Source organism: Rhinolophus sinicus, chromosome 17, assembly GCF_057876585.1.
Source record: "Rhinolophus sinicus isolate RSI-liver-muscle chromosome 17, RSI-T2T, whole genome shotgun sequence".
Lineage (NCBI taxonomy): Eukaryota > Metazoa > Chordata > Mammalia > Chiroptera > Rhinolophidae > Rhinolophus > Rhinolophus sinicus.
Window position 1 is genome coordinate 5,796,674 of NC_142517.1, and position 27,351 is coordinate 5,824,024.

General features: G+C 44.0%; 1 protein-coding gene across 2 annotated transcripts in view; it reads left to right on the forward strand.

Annotated features, from left to right (window-relative positions):
- ERG (ETS transcription factor ERG) overlaps positions 1-27,351 on the forward strand; it is a 253,703-nt gene that overhangs the window by 42,065 nt on the left and 184,287 nt on the right. The gene's annotated exons all lie outside the window — the stretch shown is intronic.

The following is a 27,351-nucleotide window of genomic DNA, read 5'->3' on the forward strand; positions in this document are numbered from 1 at the left end:
GCTGACAGTGAAAATGAAGTAGGGGGAGGACAGACTCTCTTGCCTCTTGTGATGGCTGATTTTGTGTGTCACCTTGGCTGGGCCTTGATATTTGGCCAGACGTTATTCTGGGTGTGTCTGTGAGGGCGCTGCTGGGTGACATGCACATTTGAATCACTACACTGAGTAAAGCATATTGCCCTCCTCACGTGGGTCTTATCCTATCAGTTGAAGGCCTGAGTAGAAGAAAAAAGCCTCACCCTCTCCTGAATAAGAGGGACCTTCTGCTGCATTGAGCTCAGACATCACTCTTTTCTGCCTTTGAACTTGAACTGAGACACTTCTTGGGTTTCGAGCTGGCCCGCTTTTGGGCTGGGACTTACACCATCATCTCTCCTGGTTCTCTAGCTTGCTGACTACAGATATTGGGACTTCTCAGCGTCCATAATCATGTGAGCCAATTCCTTATAAAAAATCTCTTTACACACACACACACACACACACACCCACACACCCACACACACACACACACACACACACACATACCCTTTGTTGGGTCTGTGTCTCTGGAGAAGCCTGACTAATACATCTCTACATCTCTTATAGTTTGGGTGTGTCCTGCATAGACTTAAGCTCTCTTCCTTTCTGGAACATCCTTCAGTTCAGTCCAACTCAGCAGACATTTACTGACTGTGTCCTGTGTACCTGGGGATAGCGCTATTGTGGGAACACACCATCCTTGCTCTCAGTGTGCTCACAGGTGAGTATGGGCAGCAACCCGTGCTCCTAACATCTCCCTCCCCTAGTCTGATAGTCATCAAAATATTTTTTTTTTTCCTGAGTCCCAGTTCAAATTTATGCCAAGTTATTAAGAGATGAAAATAGCTTGGTGCCTTAATAATCATCATTCATTCACTAAATGTTCCTTAGTGCCCACTATGTGCCATGTCTTCTGCCACACACAGGACAAGCCACAGTGAACTGCATAGGCATGATGACAGTGGCCACACCAGTGGGCAGCTGTGGCTAGCTCTTACTGGCCCCTAAGAGCTGAGAGTGTACATTCCTTCCCAACTCTGCATCCCGTGATATCACATTGGTAGCTGGAAGCTGGCCAGAGTGGGAGTATTTACACCATGGAAATTGGCAATTGCTACAAATCAGGGCTTTTTTCCAAAAAAACAAACAACACTTTTACTAACATACCACTGCACTGCTTCAATCTTACATTCTAATAATCACCTATCACTTATTACGAATTGTATTATTTCATATTCTTCTTCTTATTTATATAATGTGAGCCATTTATCTGGCTTTCTACTTGCCAGATGCTCTTACAGACCTTGTCTCAATATCTTTACTGCCTCTGTGATGGTTTCTACTGATGGGGCTCAGTCGGGGCAGGAAGGAACTTCGCTCACATGGACAGTAAACATCAGAGCCAGAACTGAATCGACACTGACCTCAAAATGACCCTGCTCTGTGCCTCCTGCCAGAAGACCTCTCCAAGTACCACACGTGCATTTTTAACAGGTGCCTTCCACATGTACAAGGGCGTCACCTAAGAGAATAGGAACTTGGGGACTTAAGCCCCATAACAAATCAATTTGGACAATGCTTTGTTCAGCTAATCATTTTACTCGGCTGGATAATTCAGCACCTCTCCATTTAATTTGCATGCCCTAACATTTTATCCAAATTGGTGAGGCAGCAGCGGCTTGTGTGGGCAGCGCTGGTTTTGCCAATTCTATACGCAGTTTGATTTGCGTTAGTGAAGTGTGGAAGTCACTGGATAGGCATGATTTCACGGTGCCTTTCTGCTTCTTGTTTATGGGGTAATCTCATCTCTGAAAATCTGTTCGCTGGGTGGTGATAAATAAGCATCCTGATATGTCCCCTCGGATACAGCTTACCCATTGGTCATAGGCAGAACTGGATGATACCACGTCTCCCCTGCAGGGAGAGCCCATCCAGGAATCTTACCACATGGTAGACCAGAGCAATACCTGTGAATAGGCTCGGTTCTCCAGCTCAGAAACACCCTGCCGAGGCTAACCTGAGCATAGTCTGCTTTCTTCACAATTTACTGAGCATGTAAGTTAACCTCCCCTCCTGGTGTGTTGGTCTTACATAAGGAGAGGCCTGGACAGGAGCAGTCCTGGACTGACCCACTATTCAAGGACGTCATTCATCATGGACCCAGGCCCCTTCCAGCGCCTGCTTTTCCACCTTCACAGGTGGTTTCATTAGAATGGTCCCAAGATGGCTGTTCCACCTGCAACCTCTCATCTGTTTTTGATGCAAGAAGGAGGAAGATGTCACAAAGAGGCAGGGCTTAGGTCAGGAAGGTCAAACTTCGCCAGACATCCCGAGTAGGTGTCTGCTTACATCTCCTTGGCTCAAGCTCTCTCACATGGCCACGTCTACTTACAGGGGAGCCTGGGCAACATCACTTACCTGGGGATATTGTTCCAAACAACCTTGGGGTTCTGTTGTAAGGACGAGGGGGAGAATGGATAATGACCAGGCATTCGTGTATCCAACATTCTCCCATATTTCACGTCACATTCCTTCGGTGGACTCATGGAATGGGTAAAAATTGGTCCTCCTGCATATAACTTGTGCATTATTATTATTCTGGGGAGAGTGGAAGGTACTAGAAAGAACACTAGGCTTTGGGCTCTGAGTGCAAGTCCTTGGCTCCTAGCTGGTGCTCTTCCATTGCTTATGAAACCCAAGGAAAAAATCCCCTCTGTTCGTTGAGCCTCAGTTTCCTCAACTGTCCAATGAGCAGAATGGGATGATCTCTCAGGTCCTGAAGCCCATGATTCTGTGTTTCTAGAACATCTTAAGTCAGAAGGTAGGAGGCAATGATGCAGATAGTGACATCCCCTCAGGAGCCGACCTTGTGTCCTGAGGCAGCTTGGTGAGCAGGACTGAGCCAGGGCTCAGGAGGTGAACCTAAGGCTGTTGTTGGGTGTGGATAGTGTCCCCTTCGAGATAGAACATGGCTCGTCTCTGTGGAGCCATCCATACTTCTTCACCCATCCTGACAACACAGAATGTAGCAACTTCTGGGCCATTTGTCACCTTCACTGTTTCACCAGGACAGCAGTTTATCCATTGATGGGGTGTTGGTGGGAATGGAGAAGAGGAGAAAGAGGAAAAAAACAACAACAGTGATACTGTCACTTCTTCGCCTTCCCAGGGACAGTGAGGAACAGCCGCTGGCAGGTGCATCACTGCTGCTTGCTGCTGTCTGCGCCGTGGGGACGGTGCTGCTGGGGAGAGGGTTCTCGTGTTCTTACAAAAGTGAGTGATGAGCAATGCACGGCAACACGGCAGGCAGAGAATTCGTGCTTCCTGGAGGACCGTTTTTCATTTTCATTGAAATGTGGTCATGGGACGTGCTGTAGTGACTGGCTCTGAATTAATGAGTTCATGCAACAACTCTGATGACAGCAAGGTCATTGCATTTCATACGCTGGTTACTGCTTAGAAAACATGCATCAACAGTAGACGAACAAGTAGCTGCTTGGGCTAATTTTTAGTTTGGAAACTCAGTCTGAGTAAAAGGCCAGTGATTTCTTTTGTCAACTGATGGCAGTTAAAACAGCTCGGTCCTATTTGTGAGTTTACTCAATAGTCTTAAGGAAGGTGATTGGCGTCCATGACTCCCCTAAATGGACACGTCCAGAGTTCCTGCTCTGCTGATCGAAGTGTGTGCTTGCAATGTGGCTTCCAAGATGAACATTTATTGATGCTGATAAGAATCAGCAAACAAACTAAGATGAAGCAGGACTTCAGTGGGCCCTCCCCATGTAGACTTATACACCTCCTACAAAGAGTTAAATGGTTTGCAGTTAAATCTGCTGCTTAGAAATGTCAAAGAAAGTGACCATAATGATTCCCATTTGCTGGGTTTTATTTCTTCATCTGTCTATTCATGGAGGTTTAAGTAATTCTTCAGTGGGAATGGAAAATGGAGAACGGCAAGGGCACCTTTTTGAAAGGGTCGTGTAGGATTTAACATGTGTAAACGCTCTTGATGTGAATGAAATCTGCCCATGACACGTCATTTTGGCCTTTAAAACAATAAACGTGCTATGAAAGAGCTACTATGGATAATGATAGAAATTGGAAAATATTTTAAAGGCAAATAAAATATTGAAGTTTAACATGCTTTAATCAAAAAGCTATTCCTATTATTTTATTTCTAAGAGAAAAGGAAAAATTAGTTCAAATTAATCACATTTTCAGGAAACTGAGAAAACTTTTAATTTTTAAACCGTGTTTTCAACATTTCTGAATGTTTTATGACCTGTAATTTTGTAAAATGGAATTTTTCACGTGCATCGCTAGACCTTCGGGACATTTTGTGTGTTTTTTCCTTGGCTGGCATTTGCTATGGTCTTGGAAATGTCACCCACATTCTTCCTCCTATTTATGAACTAGAATACATATAACTTCACTTGAGAAAAATGAGTTAAGATGTCTCCAACTAAATTTAGTTTATTTAAAAATCAGAGCCGTTAGCATTTTGACTCAGGAAAGAAGAATCCCGTGAAACCCTTTCTTTCCTGCCTGGCACCAGTGTCATAAACCAGAACACAGAACGCCCTCCCCTCCACTTCTCTTTTGTCACAGACTTTCATAATTCAGCAAACAGGCAGTGCTTGCTAACTATGGGCCAGGTCCCACTCTGGGTGCTGAGCAAAGCAGATGAGTGTCCCGCCCTCAGGAGCTTCCATTCTCCCTGGGGAGACAGTCAAAACAATAAGATAAACAGGGAAAGGTTGGATTGGGTGGAAGGAAGTGCTAAGGAGAAAACAAAAGCTGGGAATAGAGAATGTTGGGGGTTAGGATTTCTAGATTGTCCAGTAATGGAAGGAGTGACATTTGACTAAAAGCCCACAGGAGGTGAGGGGGGAGCCATCAGCTATCTGGTGGAAGAACATTCCAGACACAGGGAACAGCCAGGGCCTTCTGAGTTTGAAGAGCAGTGAGGCCGTTGCGTCTGGACAGAGGGGCGGGGGAGGAGTGGAGAGGAGGTCAGAGAAATGAGGGGGGCTGCTCACAAAGGGTGCGCTGGGCCACTGTGAGCACTTGCTCTTTGGTTTTTAACCTGTCCCATAGGATGCCCAACATGGGAGGGTTTCGAGTAACGGGAGAGACATGATCGCATGTGTGTTTTTCTGAGATCAAGCTGGTTGCCGTGTGGACAGTAGTTTTAGGGGTTGAAGCTGGGAACCCAGGAAGCTCTCGGAATAATCCAGATGAGAACAGAGAGTGGCTTGAACCAGGGCGGGTGGCCTGGAGGTGGGTGGTGGGGACGACGGGTATGGCACATTGTGGATGTGGTTTGGATGTGTGGTGTGGGAGGAGGACAGGGATAACTAAGGATGACGCCAGCGCTGGGGTGCGAGCGGCTGGCAGCGCGTTACATCTGGTGGCCACCTTGCCCCAACCGTGGAGCCTCCTCGGTGAGAGGAATCCGGGAATGGTGGCTGCACAGACGTGACAGGAAGGAGGGCTCTTTCACGCGAGCCCTCTTACTCTGAAGTGTGTCTCCTCCGTCATGGGAAGCACCGTCTTCCTCTTTTTCAGTCTCTCCATGGACTCCTCCTCCATGCGGTCAGTGGCCCTGCTTTGTGCATAGGCCTGGGCACGGGGTGGGAGAGGCGCGGTGTGGGCCTGCTCCAGGCTGCCAAGACGCACGTTCCTGTGTGCTCACGGCAAGGCGGGTGTACCATTCCTGAGGTTTCCTTTCTCACACCACAGAGGCGAATGATTGCCCGGATCAAAAGTTCATTGTCCTAACGCGTTGGTACAATTGCAATTCAATATCGCCTGCTTTGGTCGGTCTGCATGCGGTGTTTTCATTGAAACTTCGAGGAATCTGTGCTACACACACACAGACACACACACCCCCCCCCACACCCCCCACACCCCCACACACACAATCCAAGCCGTCCCCCCGGCCCCCAGCTGAGATCGGGTTTGCTGTTTGCTGATGGAGGTGCTGGAAGGCAGAGAAGTAGATGGACGTGAGCCAAGTTCATCTGTGCGGAAGGGAGACCGAGGCGACAGGCTGCTTTTAGGGTCGTGAATGCTGCCATCGCACAGAAGCAGGCTGACTGCAACTGTGCAGAGGTGCCCTTTACCCCTTCGTGGCCTGAGCTGGGGTCTGACTTGTAGGAATGCAGCATCGTGTTAGGAAAGCGTCTCTCGGTTCTCATTTCTTCCTGGGAAGCTTTGCTTTTGGTGGTGGGAGAGACCCAAGTAGTAGCTGCAGTCAGTTACTCGCTGTGTGCGAGTGCTGGTGGCCCCATCTCCTCATCCCGGCCTCTAGTCTAGCCTCACACAGAAGCTGCCAGAAAAGCCCTCCCACAGAAAAGCACAAGCTGTGTTAGAAATGACGTTGGGCATTCGAGTGGCTTTTCTTGTGTTTGATTCTATGTATTTGAAACACACAAACGCCCAGTCATAATAAAACAAACAAACAAAAATCTACCGACCAAATTTAACATATGCTTACACTTAACTGTATTTTTTTTTCGGGTTCTTTTGAAAGAAATACAACTTACAAACAGTCAGTGACTCACTTTTGTTCCTTCCAGTTCCATCTCCTCCATTCAGTATCCAGAAATGGGTGTATCCTTCCTGCTCACGTGTCTCTGCTCTCTCTTTGCATCTATGTGCCACACATGTGTGCTCTATAAAGGCATTAAAGTTTTACACAGACAGTACTATTTTATACATATCCTTCTGCAATTTATTTTTTCACTTAACATTATGTGTTAAGATTTATCCATACTGTAATGTGTAGATCTAGTTCATATCCTGATTTTTATGGCAGTTCCATTTGAGTTATTTGATAATTTGGACTCATAATTATTTGGATTTTTGTTTTTGTTTGTTTTAAAGTCATTTTTTGAGATGTCTTTTGTGACTTCTAATCTTGTTTCATTGTGGTGAGAGAGCGTGTTGTGTGGCCATTTGTTCTTTGGTGTTTGTGGATTATTTCTTCGGGACTCAATACCTAGTCAGTTTTTACAAATCTTGCGCCCAGGTATGAAACGAGTGTATATTTTCCACTTGGTACAGGATTTTTTCAATTCCTGTCAGATCTAGCTGGATTATTGTGTTTTCACATCTTTATGTAACTGATGCGTTCAGTAATTGTGTTCACTCTGCTTCCAGCCATGTGTAGACAGATCTCTCCTTCACACCTTTCCTACCATCTTGTCTCCATCAGTCACGTAAAAGTCGAATGTAGTCTAATGAAAAAGTCTTCTATGATTTTACCCTAAACTTCCCTCCAAATCATGAGGGATGGGCCATGGGGATATGGAGGGGAAGCTTCATTCATCATTCATTCCCTCACCTGGTTCCTGTTCCCCAGTATGGGGTGGGTATGAGGTGAAATGAAGGGTCTGGCTGCTTCTGTAGAGCTTGCTGTCCTTGTCTGTCTGACACCATCCTACTGAGGCCCTCTGGGTGACAGCCCATGTGCGAGTATATTCGGGGACCTGCAAGATTCCCAGGAGTGGCAGACCCCTTGGCCTGGTTGCTCCCAGGCTCCCTCAGCTTGCGCTGGTGACCCCCCACTTGAGAGACAGCTCTTACTGATTTGCAAGCCCACTCTGTATCAGCAAGAAGCTTTGAGCCTCCCTGTCTCCCACGTGTCACAAAGCAGCGTCTGAAAACTAGACACACTAATTTGTTTGTCTGCTAGATCTAGCAGTTTTAGAGAAAATGACATTTTCTTTTTGTACACTATAATAGGTTTTTCTATTTCTCTTTTTAATTCTGTTAATTTTGGCTTATATATTTTGAGGCTCTGTTGTTTGGTGCATATAATTCTAAATTTTTATATTTGCTTGGTGTTACTCCTTTTTCTCATTAAACATTACTCATCTTTAGTCTTAATAATGAATTTTGTCTTAAAATCTGTTTTTTCCTGATATTAAAATTGCTACTCGAGCTTTATTTTTGTTAGTGGTTGAGTTGCTTTTTTGGTATGTCAGGTATACCTTTCCAACAAATTTGTGTGAAACTTCATGTTTTAGATTTGTCTGTCATAAACAATGTAAGCTGGGTTTTAAAAATCACCCCAAATGAGAATAGTTATATTTGTCATATTTTGACAAGTGAGTTTAATCTATATAATGTATATTTATGATATAATTTATATATATATATATATATATATATATTTGTACTTGTTACTGTTAACTTATTTTGTGCTTCCCATTTTTACTCCTTTTCTGACTTTATTTATTCCTCCTCCCCACACCTACTGTTTTTGGAATGTGTACATTCCAATTTAGTCAGGGCTCTTTCTACAATTTTACAGTTGTTCTTTAAACAAGCAATAAACAAATATCTCTGTGCTTTTTCCACACCATGCAAGGCTCTGACTTCCGTCTCCCAACACTGTTATTGTTGCTTAGTTTTTCAGTTTTATTTTGCTGTAAAAATCCTTCTAAAATCGATCATTATCATATTTAATTGTGTCAATGTTTACTAGATTTATCAACTGCTTACTAAACTGTATGCCTTTGCTTCTTGAATTTAATGTTTTTCTCTTCTGGGCTTGATTTCCTTGTAGTTCTTTAATTAAATGTCTGAGTAGTAAAGTCTTTCATTCTTTCCATCAACATTTCTTAAATTTACCCTCTGCTTTGAATGATCATTTTGCCTGACAGTTATTTAGGTTACTGGTTATTTTCCCGCAGTACTTTGAAGATATTATTTTATTGCCTCCTGGCATCTGTTGTTGCTGATGAGAAAGCTTGTATCCATCACATTGGCTCCTTTGTAGATAATCTCTTTTCTGTCCTCTGGTCACTTTTAATACTTTCTCTTTGTCTTTGATGTTTCATTATGATACAAGTAGATGTGGATTTCATTATATTTATTTTGTACAGGGCTTCTTTTTATTTTTCCTTCTGAAGTCTCATTTATTTCCTCAAATCTGGTTATTATTTTTTCCCAAGTATCTGTTTGGAATATTTTTTATTATTCATTTTCACTGTTCACTCATTATGGAAATCCTGATACGCATTGGACGTTGCATTGTAGCCTCCATGCTCCGGACACCTTTTCCTCTCCTTTCTCTCCCTCTCCCTCTCCCTCACTCTCCCCCGTCTTCATTTTTTTTCTTTAGATAGTTCACTACTGCCCCCCATCATTTATGAGTAATTAATTTTCAAAATTATCTACTGCATTTTTCATTTCTGGAAGTTGTCTTCAATTATTTCAGCTTTGCCTTTTATTGGTTTATACTGTTCTCCTTTTCATTATGGTTTTAATTACTCTGAAAAAGTCACTACAAGTTTATTTTATAGACTTTTTTTGGTTGAACCTTTATTCACAATGTTTGGGGTGCTAATCCACCTTTTTTCCATCTCCTACATCTGCTAAAATTTATTCATTTTCGTGTTTTTGTTTTTCAGGTACTTTGTGAGCTCATCTTTAGTGGGGATTATTTTTTGTTTGTGAGTTCACCATAACTTCTGTTTGCTTCTGCCAGACCGCTAGGGGTTTGATGGTTATGAATCAGTCATCTATCTATCTATCTATCTGTCTGTCTGTCTGTCTGTCCGTCCGTCCGTCCGTCCGTCCGTCCGTCCGTCCGTCCATCCATCCATCCATCCATCCATCCATCCATCCTGGTATAAGTTATAGATAATAGAAATGAGATTTGGATTTCTCACAGGTAACTTTTTTATCTGCACATGGCCTTAGGCACATAGCAAGCTTTCTTGCTTGGGACGGTCCCAATTCTAGCTCTCCATCTTCCTCTGGGCCATAAGTCATATGCTTTGTCACTGTTTGGGCCTTAGAATCTTGCACTATCCTTAGGTCTTGTATTTGTGACCCTTATTCCTGTCGGTTACTGTGATTTCAGCTAGCATGTACAACTCTTGCTTTAATTTCTCTCTTTGGTTCTGGACCTTGATGATTTCCTGTCTTTCTCTTACTCTTGGCTATTACATAAATTCTTTTTCTGGGTGGTCTGGTGTGTTGTGTTGGTGGTTATATTTTCTATAGCATTTAGCATTTCAGTGTGTTTGTAAAGGAAGTATGGCCTGACTGCCTCAGGTGAGTCTGCCATGTGGTGACTTAGGGTTGCTTTTCAGAAAGAATATTTTTTGTACTTCTACTTAAGTCCAGGGAAAGAAAGGGTATTCAATAAGCGAAATCTTTTTTTTTTTTTCTTTAACTCATTGGGTAACAATGGGTACTGTTTAATTCAAAGATGATTTTCTTTACATAATTGAATATATTATTGGTGTTGAAAGCATTGGGATAGTATAGATAGTTTTCCCATAGTTTAAAAAGTGGACAGAAGTGGGAAGGAAGAAAATAAAAATCATGCCATTTATCTGGTAGGAAAAACTGAGAATTTAGCAAGAGCGTAAACCTTCTACTATGGGAAAGAGGAAATTAGAAGGGAGGACAGATGAAAATGATTGTGTCTATTAAGCACTAAAGATGATGATGATGGCGATTCATGATGATGGTGGCTGCTGCCGCCATGTTGTCATAAGAACACTTAACATGAGATATGCCCTCTTATCAAGGTTTTAAGTGTCCAGTACAATATTGTTAACCAACTACTTGCACAATGGAAAGCTTGTTTTATAGGGAACCGAGGCAGAATCATCAGGTAGAGCTGGGAAAGAAAAGAGGGATGATGCTCTATGATAAATACACTCTCTAGTTAACATGTCAAACTCCCAATAAGAGAACAAATGGATTGTGACTCTTGCAGTGGCGTGAGGCTAATAGAAGTTGCATGAAGATTTTAAACTCGCTCCTATTCAGGCTGACTCGATCAGAGAGGGGTCTGAATATGGCATGGACTGTTCTTCAGGACCCAACACAGACAGACACGTGGATTGGATTAGTACTTAGATAGGATACAATAAATAACACTCATTTATGAATTATAAATGTGATGAAAGAGCTAACATTTATTTGAATAGTTTTAGAAAGACAAACTCTAAGGGCTATAGAAGAGAAATGTGTACACTTTGATAGGGAATTTTTATTTATTTTTGTCTTTTGATCTTCTCATTGATTTAATTTTAATATAATTTAAAAGACATTTCATTTAAAAGATACTTTTATAGGAATAATTAAAAAGAAACAGTTAAAAAAATTACATTGTTCAAATTATACCATCCTTATGCAACTATTTTTATTTTGCATTTCATATCACATTTGTGTATTATCTTTCCTGATTGTAATGATACTATATATATAATATTTTGCATTTCCTCCTATTTATTTTATAATAAATGTTTTCAGGTATTTAATTGAATTCTCATAGTTTTGCAGACATTTTAGAGTAGAGACTTGCTATTAAGTCCTGGGACTAGTAAAGTAAAAAAGGGGAGGGAATCAGGATTGCCATCTGTTTTGTCAAGTGAGGACATTAAAAATGAAAAAAACAAAGAAAACAAAACCGTATTCTGTAATTTTTCAGCGTTTCAGTAACTAAAGGACATTTTAACACCCCAGCCTTCCACTAAAAATATGAAGGGTATAATCTCAAAAGAAAGAAAAATGCCTTCAGCTTCTTTAATTATTTTTATGAATACAATTAGTGTTCTTCCACTTTCTCCCTTATTTCTCCCAGGGTGATTGAAAACCTCTTCAGGGACCTTTCTCGATCTGAGAACAGGGTCAGGATTTCTGGACTGGTTGATGTCTGGAGGAACTTGCTGGGTTTGTGATTTTGCTGCAAAGTAGCTGATTAATTCAGTAGAACCAGTAAGAAAACTAGAGCTTTCAAATGGCAGGCCTCCCGCCCCAAATAGATGGAGCGCCCCCTGCAGTCCTAGCACCAGAAACCTCAGAGGATGGCTCCGATTTTTATCTGTTTTAATAACAGTTTGTCTGAAAACACTGAAAAATGTTTCAGTAAGGCCCATTGCTGGAAAATGCATTTCGCTATACGCATTTTTGTTGAAAAAGGATTTGATCTGGACATGTTTCTGATCTCTTCATATGGCAGAGATATCCTCTTAAAGAAAAGTTCTGTAGAAGGTAATGACACGAATTAAAAGTTGAACGTTTCTGAACTGGCTCCACTTGACATCAGTGTATCTTCACAGGGCCATAGGCTGGACAGAACTTTTCAGTGTCGCCTGGCCCATGCCCCTGCCTGAAATATGTCTGTGCTCACCTGTCTCAGTGGTCCAGTTGTGCCCCCACTCCGACCATGGCTAGGTTAACCCGTCCTCAGTAGAAGCAGAAAGCTCTTCAGTAACGTTTTTGATGTGGTTTATTTTTCACTTCTCAGGAGGAAATTCATTCCAACTGGAATCATAATTTTTTGAGGGCTTTCAGCAGACTTTAGAGTTCTGGGAATGAAAGGCTCGTGTGTTTTGTTCAGGAAACTTCCAGCTGCTTAAAGGAGTGAAACATTAAGCATCAAATCACTGTGAGGTGTTCAAAGATATTCTTCAAAAGGCTCGCAAGAACGAAGAAGAAAAGTCTCCCCAAGCCCCCATGTTCGTGTGTTATTAAGCGTTACTTCCACAGCACGGTGGCTCTGTGGCACTATTTACAAAACGTAGAGTATTTTTCATGATGAGGGTGGACTTAAATTACTGTAAATACATCAGTTGCTGCTTTTCCAGTCCTCGTCACCCCCTCCCCCCAATTAAAGTCAATACTCATTACAATCATTTGATTTTTGAATGATATTTGTACAGCTGTTTGGTTTATTTTTAAAAAGTTCATCTATTTGTAATGACAGTGTCAAAAGTTAAAAACTGAAATTAAATCAAGAGGTAGGAGGTGTATGCCAACAAGTGCAAATAACAGAATGAAAAGCTGTTTGGGAGACAATGGAAATGGGTCCGAGGACCTTCAAAGTCTTTGCAAGTTCAAACTCTCTTCATAAAATAACTTCCTCTCTCAAAAGTGCTCGTTAAGCTTTGACTTCTGCGCATTTTGAGTTTTTATGTCTATGAAGTTATTTTGAAGTTGCGTCTGTTATTACTGTAGGAGGAAACAGGCGTCCCCTCCACTTGAGGTGGTGAATGAAAATGCTTGGACACAGAAGTATGCAGATCTGTGCTGGGAGTAAGATGCTCATAGGAGCGCGTCAGAGGAGAGGAGTGAGAACACAGGGGTCAAGTAATCTAAGAAGTAAAGTGGGGAAAGGTCCTCTTGTGTGGGAACAACTTTTAGTTCCGATTCTCAACCCCACTCTATCTATCCTGATTCGCCTTTGGCAGTGAAAACTCAAAATAAATGTCGACTTAACTATCGTCCATCCACCTGTCTGTCTGTCTATAATTCTGTCACCTGTCTTTCTGATTTTTTTCTATTGAGCACGTGTATTACAATAATATGGTATTGGATTGCTTCACAAGTTAGCTTGTACATTGTCTTTGTCCCCAAAGGGGTTTTCCTTGATTTCCTTTAGGCTTTGCAAATCTTTGTAGATATTTTGGGACTATGGTACCTTCACAACTGAGCCTTCAGTTTGGATTTCCATCACTGGTGTTATTTAAACATAATTGAATTCCAGCCTAATAGGGCTGTTGTGTTGTGGGCTCTGTCATCTGAATTGGTGGTGGTGGGGGGAGTGGGGGTCCTGCTGACCAATCCTGGAATCCAGTGATTCTGTGAATCATATGACATCTGTCAATCCTAACAATCAAAGCTGATGAACCCTATGTCCCGGGGGTAGAGGTGATGGTTCTGGTTGGGGCTTGTTCCCCTGAAAACCCGATTGTAATAATTAGATGGGGAAAATATTAATAGTGATAATGTAGGGATCTGGAGCCAAGGATTTCCAAGTGAGGTTAGATACATGGACAGGTTGGAATCCCAGGTCTGCCTTTAGTTTTCTTTGAGTTATATCAGAGTTTAGAAACTGCTCGAAGTATCAAATTGACATTTCTTTGGCTCACCTATAGAAGACTCTCAGTGTTAGTTATTGACCAAAAACATTGAAACGTAAACAAAGAAACAAAATAAACAAAAACCTCTTGGCATATTTCAGCCAAAAATGTCCATTAGTTGTTTAATTCTACCTTTAGCTGGTGCTATGATTTCACCCTTCATAAGATTTCTTATTATTGCATTTCTGGGTCCTATAAAATGAGCTTTTACCTGCCCTTCATCCAGCAGAGGTGGTTGATATGATCGAAGAGGTCCTGCCTTCCTGGCATGAGACAGACAGCCACAGAGAGTGGGGTCACTCCAGCATCCCCTCTGAACCCCTTCTTTGCCCTCTGGAGGGCTGCCTCCCGTGGAGCAGGTGGAGACCCTGTGACACTACACTGGAGCTGTCCTGAGCCCTGTCCTCCAGGGGACATTTTCTTTCTCACCCACCCTCCCCTGAGAGAAGGTGGGAACCCAGCTTGAACTTAAAGCTGTAAAGCTGTCTCTATAGAGCAGGACATTTCTTCCAGCCACTGGCCTACAGGCAAGCACTTCTGATCCTGACATTGTCAAAACTGCCTTGGTGCCCAGCCACTCTCCCAGTGAGGTGTTTTCACTAATTACCTTTGCAGTCCCAGGTGAGCCAAAGATGGATGGGGTGGGGCTGGGGTTGGAGCATGGGTTGTCACCAACCTGGATCACTGACCCTCTCTAGACCATTCTGTCTCTTGTTGTCTGTCCACCTGGCACTGCTCACTCTTGTAGACTTCCTGGCCCCGGCCCTGATGTTGGACCCCACTCCTCACTGCTCACTGATTTGCCTTGTCCTGTTTCCCCATCTCTTGCAGAGACCAGGTGGGCTGTTGTTAACACATGGCCTGATGGGTCCTGACACCTACCTGGTGTGGTTACAGGCTGTCCCAACATGGCCATCCACCAGACTGTTATGTGACTGGGCTGACTCAGTGGGGGGCAGTGCATGACGCAACTTTATTTCCCCAATCACTGCTCAAGTCTCAGGTTGTTCCCCACCTCTGTTCCCAGTCTTGTCACGTGCCAGACTTTCCCTGTCACTCCCAGATTTTTATTGACAGCCTAATTTTCAAGTATTGAGAAGTCCAGATAAGTCTAATAAATATAAGTCTGTTTTTTCAGTCCGTTTAAAGATCCTTTGCATTTTGAGCCTGTCTCAGGATCGGAAAGCCCTCTGGCTCCGTGGCTGGCTCCCTGTCTCACAGCCTTGCTCTTCCGTTCCCCTTCCCCCCACTGACTTTTGCACCCGGTCCTGCAGGGCTGGAGCAGGAAAGGAGAGGGTAATAAGGGGCTTACTTGCAGTGTGTTGTGATTTGTGAAGCTGAGGTCCAAGCTCTGGCTGCCTTTTATGGGGCATGTTGGAGGACTCCTGAGGGCTCTCATAGACACATCCCACTACAGCGCTCTGTGGCATGGCGATGCCCTGGTGTTTGTCTGCTTATGACACCCTCCCCCTCATTTCTTCACCCCTGGTATGCCTCCAGCCTCTTTCTCTCAGGGTTGATTCACCCCCAGAAGTCTGGCCACTTCCATGGATCCCATGGCACTAAGAGGATGCCCAGGCCATTGATGGCAGCTCAGTATGCTCCCACCATGGCCCTTTCTATTTACCTGCTCTCAGGTGGCTCCAGTCCTGTGCCTCGGCAGCTTAGAATCCTGGGGGAGCCTGTGAGACTCCCAAAATGCTTCTTCTGAAGGTTCTGTCACACCCTGTGACTTTAGTGTGTGTGTCTGTGTGCCCTCGTCCAGTTTCACCACCTAAGTCTCTCTTCTCTGTCCCCTTGGGGTTGTGGGAGGCGCTGCCCAGTGTCTGACAACAAAGAGTCCCTCTAAAAAAACACCAGGTCTGTGATTGCCCTGATCTGCTTCTCAGCCTCCCTTCCAGTGTCGAACACGAGAGCTGTGGGAGCTTTGTGCACTTCTCCCAGCTCCTCTGGTTGGTAGATGGAAATGGGGGGAGTAGTTACACCACACAGAAATCAAGCAAACTCTGCAAATGAGCCCCCGCCCCTCTCTGACTCTGGATTTTAGAGAGCCTCCTCTTCCTCCTGTGTGGGGAAGGGCCAGGCTCCCATCTCGGCTGAGGCTGTGTGGGAAGATGTGGATCTCCTGCTGTCTGGTGGGGAGTCCTGATGACCCTGGTCTGCTGAGGTTTACCCCAGCATACCTTGAACGTCTCGCGCTGTCCATTTTTGCTGAATTATTTCACACTTATTCATGATGTCTAAGTTCTTTCCCAACTCTAAATCCTGTGATTTTATTATTCTGGGTTTTACTTGGTTCTGGTCATTTACTCTGTGTCTCTTCATTTTGCCTGTTAGGCATGGACTCTGGGATGTGCTGCCCAGGTCCCTTCAGAAAGGGAGGACTTATTTCTTTAGACATGGGGAGTATGGCTAGAAGATGTCTCAGCGGTCAGCTTTCTTTGGGGAGTGCTAGCTGGTGGTGACCGTCTGCCCAAGGTCGTGCCCCCTTCTTGGGGCTACCATTGGCTAATCACATCATGACAGGGGTACCAGCCAGTTTCTCCAGAGAAGGAGACCCAGTAGGATGGATATGTATATATATCGAGATATATATATATATATATATCTCGATCTCAATCTCAATCTCAATCTCAATCTTGATTTCGATCTCGATCTCGATCTCTATCTGTAGCTCTAGCTCTACCTATATCTGTATCTCTAATCTATATCTATTTTAATGAAACTTATTTTAAAAAATTGGTCCACACAATTGTGGGGGCTGGCAAGTCCAAAATGTAGCTTGGCCCAGCAGGCTAGAAACTCAGGCAAGAGATGATCCAGTCTTGATTCTGAAGTTTGTAGGGCAGACTGGCAGTCTGGACACTCAGACAGAATTTCTATGTTATGGTCTGGAGGGAGAATTTTTCTTCCCCCCAGAATCTCAGGGTTCCCCCCCTTAAATCCTTCAACTGATTGGGTGAGACCCACCCACATTAGGGAGGGTAATCTGCTTTACTGAAAGTTAACTGATTGTAGATGTTAAGAGCATGTATAAAATACTATCACAGCAACACCTAGACTAGTGTTTGAACAAAGAGCTGAGCACCGGAGCCTAGTCAAGTTGACATGGTGTTAACCACACAGCAGGGGGTAAAGACCTGGCCCCTTGTCCCTGACTCCCAGCTCTGAAGGGCCAGCCCATCTGCAGAGCCCCATGGGGTGACCTTAGGCCTTTACTAGGGCTGCCTCACAGTTCCCCTTTCCCCCTTTCCAGGGCTGCCTCTTCCCCCCACATCCATGGGTGTTTATCCCAAGAACATACCCTTTGAATGCCCTGCATACTTGTCTCCATCCAATTCAGGTTCCACGGCCCTGGGAACCCATCCTGCAAAACCAGCTAATGGACAAACTCAGGCCACAGGAGTGGACTGTCATTTCATGCCCTGGTTTTACTACTCAGGGTGCGTAATTCACATTCACTGGAGGCTCTCACCTTTAAATGACCTCTAATAGGTAATTACTAATGTGACTCCAGTGGGCAAAGTATTTAAAATTCACAAGTAATCCCCCAAAACTTGTAACTTCTCTGTAAACCATTTCCTGTAACTCTTAATGGGTTTTAACTGAAAGAGGATCATGGATCTCGGGAGAGGGCCTCCCTCAGTGGAAATGGCACAGAAAGGTTAGGGAAGCTTGCCTCCTGTTTGTCTTCTCTGCTACTGAACCAGTGTGTGACTTTTTCTCCCCTCGGGACAGCGTGGTTCATGGACTAAATGGAGGCTGGGCTGAATCTCAAGTTCAAATCCCCATGCGTCCACTTACAGATCTGTGATCTTCCGAAGCGTCGGTTTCCTCGTCAGAAAAATGAGGAGAGTAATAACCACCTTCTGTGCTATGTCGAGAAACGGGCCAATGATGAGTCTGAGTCCACCAAAGGCTCTGTGGGTGGACTGCTGAGCAAAGTCCTTAGTAACCGCCCAGAGAAATAGCGGAAGCCTTGGTGGGTTAACTGGCTCATGACGCATTGGTTTATAGACCTGGTCTTGAGATTGCCAAACCTGGTCAGATTTCAGAGGGTTCGGCCAGCAAGGAAAGGTTCAGGTATTCACCAGCTCCTTTCCAGCGAGAGAAAAAAAGTGTTGAGTAAACCTTATAATGTGCCTTGTGAGTGCTGCAAATTGAAAACCCAAATTTCAAGAGAGGAAAGCATCCCTTCACAGACTGCTGGTTCAACAGGCAGGTGTGTGGGGACCAGAGATGGTCGGGTGCTGCCCACTTGGCAAAGAAGACCTTGGGCACTCCCACTTCTTTGCTTTTTCATTTCCCTACCTTCTCTCTGACAGTTCCCATCTTCACTCATCCCCTCCCCCCACTGCCTCTGGAAACTCCATTATTGTCCTTCTAAGTATAGCCTCCAGGCAGAGGTCCCAGTCACAATCCCTGACTGGACATGGCTCTGGAGCCCCTGAGATGTCTCACTCTTGAGGCTGGAACAGAACGTGCCGTCTTCATCAAGACCCCACTTTCCCCGTTTGACATCCTTCTCTCCTTCTCTCTCCACTTCACCTTCTGTGTCCAGTTGGCCCCCAGGTTCTGGCATTTCCTCCCACCTCTGCCCTGTCTCCTGCTTTCCTTGGCTGCCCACCTGTGTTCCCCTGGCTGGACCATGGCAGCAGCCTTTGTACTGGCCTTTCCCTCCTGGCAGCCAGCTGCCTTGTCAGTCTTCTCAAAAGCCTCTGTGGGACATGTCATCCCTCAGATGCTCAAAACTCAGTGGCTACTTCAGAGTGAAGGTCAGACTTCACAGCCCGTGCTTTCCGCTGCCCTGATGGTCTCGGTCGGGCCGCCTGTGGTCCACACAGCCTTCGTGATTCAGCTAATGTGCTTACTGTCTCCCCTGACCTTGGGCACTCCCACTTCTTTGCTTTTTTGGAACATTTGCCTGAGAGACTGGCCCAGCTTCCTTCCACACCCTCTGTTCGAGGCCATTGTCCTGTTATGAAAAGCCCTCCTTGACTACCTCTGGAGATGGCAAAGTTGATAAAGACATGGTGACGCTGTTGACAGAAGGCTTTGCCATTGCATCTCACTTCGTCCTCACACACATAGGTGGCTGCCTTTTGCCTCTTCATAGCCATGTCTTCTGCTTCCATCTCACATCTGCCTGCTGGGTTGCTTCTCTCTCTCTTTGGATTGCCCTCCTTTCCGATGTCTATATAAATTCTTCCTATTTTTCATGGTCTTGTTTAAATCCTACCACTCAAAGCAGAAGCTCCCTTCTTCTCTCTCCTGAGCTATCCCAGTGTTTCTTATTGTAGCTTCTACGTTGTCCTTTATTCTAGATCATGAAACCTCGGGCCACACATGCTTACTCTCTTGCAAGACGTGTAGGCTCTTTGGGAGTGAGCGACATACCTGGGAACTTTTTCATCCAACGTCACCCCGGCCACAACTCTTTGCAGGGGGTGGTCAGTTAATACTTACTGATGATGGAGTTTGTGGAAAATGCTGGATGGACGGGATGCATGGCTGTATGGCCAGAGGCATGTCATAAACCTCATGTCGTAGGTATCAGCAAAAGGCATTTGTGGCGAGGCTCATAATTTTTATTTAAAATAAGAGGAGGATTTAAAAGTCTTTACTTCCCAATCATGTCCAATACAAATGAGGCACTCTTTATGCAGGTCCCTGAAACCAGGCAAGAGTCAGCGGAAATGGAAAAGCTGGTTTCAGTGCCCTGGTTGTGAAATATCCATCACCAGATGCCAACAGTTTTAGCAAAGCCAGTGGGCAGGGAACTACTTTCATGAGTTCAAGTTTCCTCGTCCTTAAAGAACACAAGGAAACCGTCCCCTGTTGATGTTCTGTACATATTTGACAATTTCTTTTTAACAACAGAGCAATAATGGCAAATAAGGTAGAGACTTACCTACATTGTTAGAGAGGCTCAAGTGTTTTTCTTTCTTTCTGTCTTTATGGCAGTTGATTCCCAAACCCTACCCCGCACCCCAGGAAAGCTTCTAACTCTCCCTATCGGCTTCTCCAAACTATATTTAAAATAAAGACATCTGCCTCCTACAAGCATCAGAGTGATGTTGAAAGAAGGAATGATGATCTGTAATCACTGGGCCCCTTACAAGTGGCCACTCTGTTAATGTAAGTTGTTGTCACTTTTGTTACGTTATAGATGATCTTGTCACTCAGAAATTTTGTTTCTTATTTATAATATTGAAATGTTAATACATTAGCGATTAACTAAACTGGCATTCAGTTATTTTTATTTACAAGTACAAAAGTAATTATCTATCAATAATGTTTTAATTTTTTTCTGCCCAGTGTTGTAAATTTAAAAATATGAAACAGGCCTCCTTGTTTGCAAATATGGTTATCGATGCATTTGCTGTCTTTAAGATTTGACCTTGTGATTATATCAAGACAAAGTTGACTGTGAAGGTCAAATTTGCTTCTAAAAATTTGGGATTTTGTTCTCAAAGGTATATTTTATTTGATAAACTTTCTTAGAAATACATAATGTTCCTTTAAACCATGGCCTGCTTGTCAGTTGTGTGCTGTTATGAAATGACTAAATATTTATGTTTTTCCAGTTGAACTTAGGGGGGGAAGAAAAAAACCTCTGGTAAATGTGTTTCCTTTAACAGAAGGCTCAGTGTAAAACGGGAGAGAAGTAGTATTTATAGTTGTTTTCCCGTTCTTGATGTCACCCGCCTTTCAAATGTAGCCTGTTCTCCGTCAAATGTCTCATTTTTACTGGGGACCTCTAGGCAAATCATGGGCCCCCAGGCTGGGGGGCCATGGGGCTGTTTGCGGCTGTGTGTTCTGTTCTGGTGGCAGCCGCTCCTTCCACTCTGAGATGAGCCTGAGTGCTTCCACCTGCAGATGGCAAGGCTGCGAGGAGAGAGCCCGACTGTTTCCTCCTCCGTCCGCATCGTAGGCTTTGAAAGTCGGTGTGCATAGGCGCGTTAATGTCTGTTCATTTTGCTCTCTAGACAAAAAAGAAGGGGAAGAAACATTGTCGACGGAGGTTGATTTAGTGTTGTGAAGGCAAAAAGATTGACACCAAGAAAGAAAATGAAAGGAAAGCAAACAACGAAACAAAACAAAACTGACAAGAGGCAATCATGGCCATTGCGTGGCTCAGACATGATTTATGGAGACTCTTGACATTTTCTTCCAGCAGAACTTCTGTTGTTTATTTATGCAACGTTTCTCGATGACCTAGAGCAAAACGAGACCCTTTGGGAAATTCTATAAGATCCCAAGAATTGCCTCACCGAGTTTTCTAAGTGACAGCAGCTAAGGCAGTACAGTGAGTTACAAGGGGCAACGCACAAAGGTGTGTACACCGGCAGTGTCAGGCTGAAGGAAGATAACAACGAACAGCTCACGTTTTGGGCCACTGACCGGGTTCAGGACGCAGAAGCGCTTGTGTGGAAGTGGTTTAAGGGCATCCGAGCCTCCCATAGTTTTTTGTTTCTGCCTTTCCCAGAAATGACTTGTCACAGGGACTCAGCTGCTAGGAGAGCAGCTGTGTGTGGGGTCTTCTCAGACCCCTGCCCTCACCCCTTTCTGTCCAGGTCGTTCGGCTTCCAGAGCACAGGTGTGCTAAGCGGTCCTGAGCGTCTCCGTCCAGCTCTGCATTCAGGCGCTCCTGTTGGTCCTTTGACATCCGTCTCGATGAGAGTAGTTGCTCCACAGAAACTGCCAACCGCTTCCCCGTCAGCTTTCCTGTGGACAGCCTGTTATTAAACACTGGGCAGTACCCCTCCTTCTGCGGCAGCAGGCCCCAGCCACCTGCCGCACCACTGCTGGCCCTGCCAGGGTGCTCTTGTGCCTTGCTTTGCCTCTGTCTCTTCCAGACTGGACTGCTTGTGGGTCCTCTCTAGAATTTCTAGGTCTGCTCCTCCACCGGATCGCCCTGTCCTGCCTGTATACATTCCTGCTTTTCTTATCCTTAAACAAGCTGAACAAATCACATAAACCTCCTAATTGGATTGTAAACGTCTTGAGGGCAGGAAGTGCCCTGTTGCATCCCTACCTGCTAGCAGTTTCTGAAACAGTACACACATAACAAATGTTGGCTGGCTGAATGCACTGGTGCTTTTTCCTTGAACCACTCTCCCGTCTCCTGTCTTTGTGGCTCCGCGCCTTTCATGAATAGCCTACATTGACCTTCACATATCTTCCTAACCAAGTACTGCTGAACCATTTGGAAGCAGGCTTACTCCGACCATTCTGCTGCGATGCTGTTGGAGGCCAACAACAGGTTGTGACTTGCCAGATCCAGAGCCTGTTCTCATTGTGTGTGGTGGGCATTGAATGAACTTCTCATGTACATGCCTCTCTCTGTAGATAGGATTCTGTGGACCACTCCTGTCTTACTGAATGTCCTTGCTTGGCTTCTAGGATTTGGATCTTTTCTAGCTTTCTCCTCATTCTCTTACTGCTCCTCCTTGTGTTCTTGGCTGTTTCATTTTTTTCTTCAATGTCCCAAATAGTTCAAATGCTGTCCTCAATTTTATGCTGCCTGCATAACTCCCTTATGGGAATTATTCTGCAGCTGGGAGTCAAATAGAGCAGTGTGGGGTTGGTATTTGTGATTGTTTCTTTACAACTTCGTCTCTCATACTAGACACTGAGCTCGTGGGCAAAGCCCATCCCTAGTTAGTGCTTAGCTTTGTAATTGGCATGTGGAGGAGACTCAGTCAGTTGCGTGTTGGATGGATGGGTGGATGGATGGATGGATGATGGATGGATAGATGATGGATGGATGATGGCTAGATGGATGGATGATGGATGGATGATGGATGGATGATGGATGGATGGATGGATGGATGGATGGATAGATGGATTTGATGGGCAGTTTGGGTTTAGATCATGAAAGAAGACAAATACTAGTGGAATCTCTTCTTAATTATAGGACAAGTCATTTAACATTTTTGAGCTCACACTCTGTACCGTCTGGGGCATAGAGATGAGACACTCTCCCTACCGCATGTCTCTCCAAGTGCACTCTTTTACCTTTATATCTTTGCTCATGTCTCCTCTACCTTGCATGCTCTCCTTCCCAGTGCCACCTATTGAATACAAAGTGCCCCTCATGTACTAACTCTTCTGAAAGGGCATTGCCAGGCCCTGGTGCTAGATGGACTTGCTGCCACCTTTGCATCTCTCTTATGATCCTCACCACATTCTGCCTCCAATCAATTATTTAACTAAAAGTATAATGCCCCCAACAAGCCCTTTGTTTATGGAGGGCAAGTCCAATGTCACCTTGAGTACTGGACACTCAATACATGTATAGATTGAAATAGGTCACTTATCATGATAATAGCTGTTATTTCCTAAGTTTTAAATACAGTGTTATAAGTGGGAAGATTTATGGGCTGAACTAATTTCCAGCAGATCATTTTATTTTACAATGAGAACTGAAGAGCATATTCAGCATGTCTGTCTGAGTACAGACACAGATGGTAAAAGCGCTGAAAGGGACTCTTTGGAATGGCGGTACTGTCGTGCATAGGATGTTTTGTGCCTCAGGGTTGGTTAGTTCTTCTCCTCCCCCACCCTAGTAGAGGATTTCCTTTATTTATTCCCAGACATCCACAGCATATTGATTTCATCCTCAGCCTACATGCTTTCATGGACCTGAGGTGGCTATCGCAGTTCCAAATGTCACACAGAGATGGCAATATCATACGAACGTTTTTTTTGTCAGCCAAGAGACTTTTCCCAGAAGTCTTCAAGCTTATTTCCCCGAGTGTTGAGGTGGCCAGAATTCTATCACCTGCTCATCCCTAAATCAATCAGTGGCAAGAGGAAGGGATGCCCACTGATAAGATTTACCCCTGAAGTTGGGGTCAGGTCAGCTTTCCCTGGGGCATGCTGGTGGGGCAGGCTACACACTTGAACAAAATTGGGATTCCCTCTAAGGGGAAGGGGGTAACCAGATGTGTCTGCTGCCTTTGTAGCCTATGGGGGTCTATAAATGAACGAACTGGCTCCTCTGTGGCTGTGTTCACTATGATCGTGGGGGCCCCTGCTGCCCCCTCTCCTTGGCGTCCCTTCTGTCCATTCCTGGTGGGAAGGAGCCTTCTCCCCATAGGCTACGGCCGTTCACCTGAGGCCTGGTCTGTTTCTGATCATGGAGGCAGCTCTTCTGCACATCTGGTTTTCCATCTTCCCAGTAGTTGACCTCACTTGTGAAATACTCACTGTTGCTGTCACAAGGTGGCCAGGAAAATCTGTGTGTAGGGGGCATCTCCTTGTCCAGCGTGTTTGGGGAACAAGAGGGTCACATGTCCCTGAACGTCACAATGTCTTGCATTTGTACAGTTGGCACTGTCACAAACACCGTCTCCCTGGACTTGTACCACCTCTCTCTCATCCACGCCACCCCTGTCACCCATGCCACCTCTCCCACCTCTCTCATTCACAGCTTGCAGAGGAGTGAACTGAAGCTGGAGTCACTCTGCTGGCTGCTGGGGGGCCAGCACACATCAGGTCTCCAAGCCTATGGGTCCTGCTGCTCCCACAGTTCCTTTGGCAAATTAAGCTTGACCTTCAGGTGCTCAGATGTGTTTGGCTTTAACCATTTCCAGCGGGAACTTTCTGATGACTCCACTTCTCGCTATGCACAATAGGGAGCCTCATTGAATCCCAGGGGATGTGGTTGGTAGCCCTCCACTGTGGCAGGGCTGGGGGCCACATTACGGGTCACTTGGTTTTTTGACCTCTGCCATGTGCAGGACCAGGGGCGGTTGGGCTGGACTGAGCAGTTTGTTCTCATACCAAAGTTGTCAAGTGGCCGTATTTTATGAGTTCTTGACTCTGGTTTGCATAACTTTCTGACTTTTTTGCTTTGATGGGGCCAGCTGTTACCTCATGTGGCTGGTAAACTGCCTTTCTCTGGCAGAGCTTCTCTCCCTGGACTTTGTAGCATCTTTTTGGATCCTTGCTGGCTTCTCAGCTGTGTTACAGATAATTTACAATGTCAGGTAAGTGTTCTCTGGATAAATGAAATATTAATAATGCTATAATGCGAATTTAAAAATACCTGTTGTATATATTTAATAGAAGCTTTTCTGGGTTTAGTCGTGTCTTTAAATCAGATCCAACAATGCAATCATATATCAAATTATTCATTTGTCACAGTTGAGGTTTTGGTACAAAAATATACTTCAAGATGACATAAGGTGGGAAATCTTAGCCCATGTTTTCAACACTCTTACTTGCTTTGCTGCAATTGGAAACTCAATACTATTTTAGCCACTTGTCCATGAAAAGCATTTAACTAAGTAATAATCAATATTGGCTTTGGGATTTAGATAAAAGGAAACTTGGAAACACCTTCATTGACTCAAGATCTGTGCAGGTATGCAGAATGTGACCTAATTTGCCATTACCTTCCCCTTTCCTCTCGTACACCTGTCACTGAATATGGGAGGCCAGCATTGCTTCACGAGCAATGGTACCATCCATAGGCAAGCTTGCCTGTGGATGGTACAACTCAGGTTGCTGTCTGGAAAATACGTGTAGGACTATACTATGATTATTACTTAGTCTTTTTCATTTTTTTATTGAGGCATAATTGACATATAACATTAAAATAGTCCCCCTTATCCACTGGGGTAATGCCAGTGAATGTCTGAAACCTCGAATAGTACCAAACCCTACACATATTGTGGTTTCCTGTATAGACATACCTATGATAAAGTTTAATTTATAAATTAGGCACAGTAAGAGATTAATAACAATAATAATAAAATAGAACAATGATAACAACATACTGTAACAAAAGTTATGTGCATGTGGTCCTTCTCTCTCTCTCCCCCTCTCTCTCGCTGTCTCTGATAACCTATCTGAACCAAGATGGCTACTAAGTGCCTAATGGGCGGGGCGTGCACAGCTGGAGGAAGGGATGATTCACGTCCCGGAGGGACAGAGCGGGATGGCGCAAGATTTCATCACACCACTCAGAACAGCGAGCAATTTAAAATTTATGAATTGTTTATTTCTGGCATTTTCCATTGAATATTTTCGGACTTAGGTTGACTATGGATAACTGAAACCTCAGAAAGGGAAACCATGGATAAGGGGAGACTACTGTATATTAGTTTCAGGTGTACAATGTAATGATTCGATATCTGTGTATATAGCTAAGTGATCACAATAAGTTTAGTTAACATCCATCACCACATGTAGTTACAGAATTTTTTTTCTTGTGATGAGAACTTGTAAGATTTACTTTCAAATATGCAGCACTGTATTATTAATTGTAGTCACCATGCTGAACATTACATCCCCAGGACTTATTTAATTTACAACTGGAAATTTGTACCTTTTGATCCTCTTCACCCATTTCTCTCACTCCCCATTCCCACCTCTGGCAACCACGAATCTGTTCTCCAAATCTGTGTTTTTTTTCCCTTTATTTTATTTTTTTTAGATACCACGTATAAATGAGATCACACGGTATTTGTTTTTCTCTGTCTGACTTATCTCACTTAGCGTAATTCCCTCATGGTCCCTCCATGTTTTCACAAATAGCAAGATTTCGTTCTTTTTTTATGGCTAAATAATATTCCTCTCTCTCTCTCTGTGTGTGTGTGTGTGTGTGTGTGTGTACATTTTCTTTATTCCTTCATCTGTTGATGGACACTTAGCTTGTTTCCATGTCTTGCCTATTAGCCTATTAGTTAGTTTTTTTCTGGTTATCGAGATGAATATTCTTGGTTCTTAAAATTTAAAGAACCAAGTACCCAAAACTACAAAGAAGAAAATAAGGCTCTCCCATAATTCACATTGGAAACCTACAGACTACTTCTGTTCGCAGTTTCATGCGTTTCCTTTGGGTCATCCTCCTCCTCCAATATTCCCTCTTATCTCTCATCCGTCCTTTTTTTTTTCTTAAACAGTACTGGAATCATGCTATATATATAGTTTTGTGTCCTAATTTTTGGTTCCAAGAATTTGTATTTCCCATATCACGATAAACACTTTGCTCTGACAGTGGGCAGTTTGGATTAAATATCTCTATGCACAGGCCTAAAGCCTTAAGGTAGAGTTGGCCGGGGGCCTCCTGAGTGGAGTGGGAGGGTCAGTTGGCCTGTGGATCCATTTATAAATACTGTAATATTACCCATTGCAAATATTGATTTTGATGCAATACTTGACATTTTCTAATTTGAAAATATTTTCAGCTGAAATAGTTGCCATTTGCAATTTGTCATGTTGTGAGGATTTTGTTAAGTGTAATATTTTGGGATTGGATATTTTACTTGGAAAGTTGCGTACACACGGAAATTCCCGTATCTCCAAAACCAGAGATTGGATTTTAGGGCTGTGCCAATAGACCTGTTCTGAGATTTATTTTCTTTCTTTTTTTTAGGCTGGTAATGTTTTAATCTTTTAAAAAATATGGGTCCTCCTAGTATCT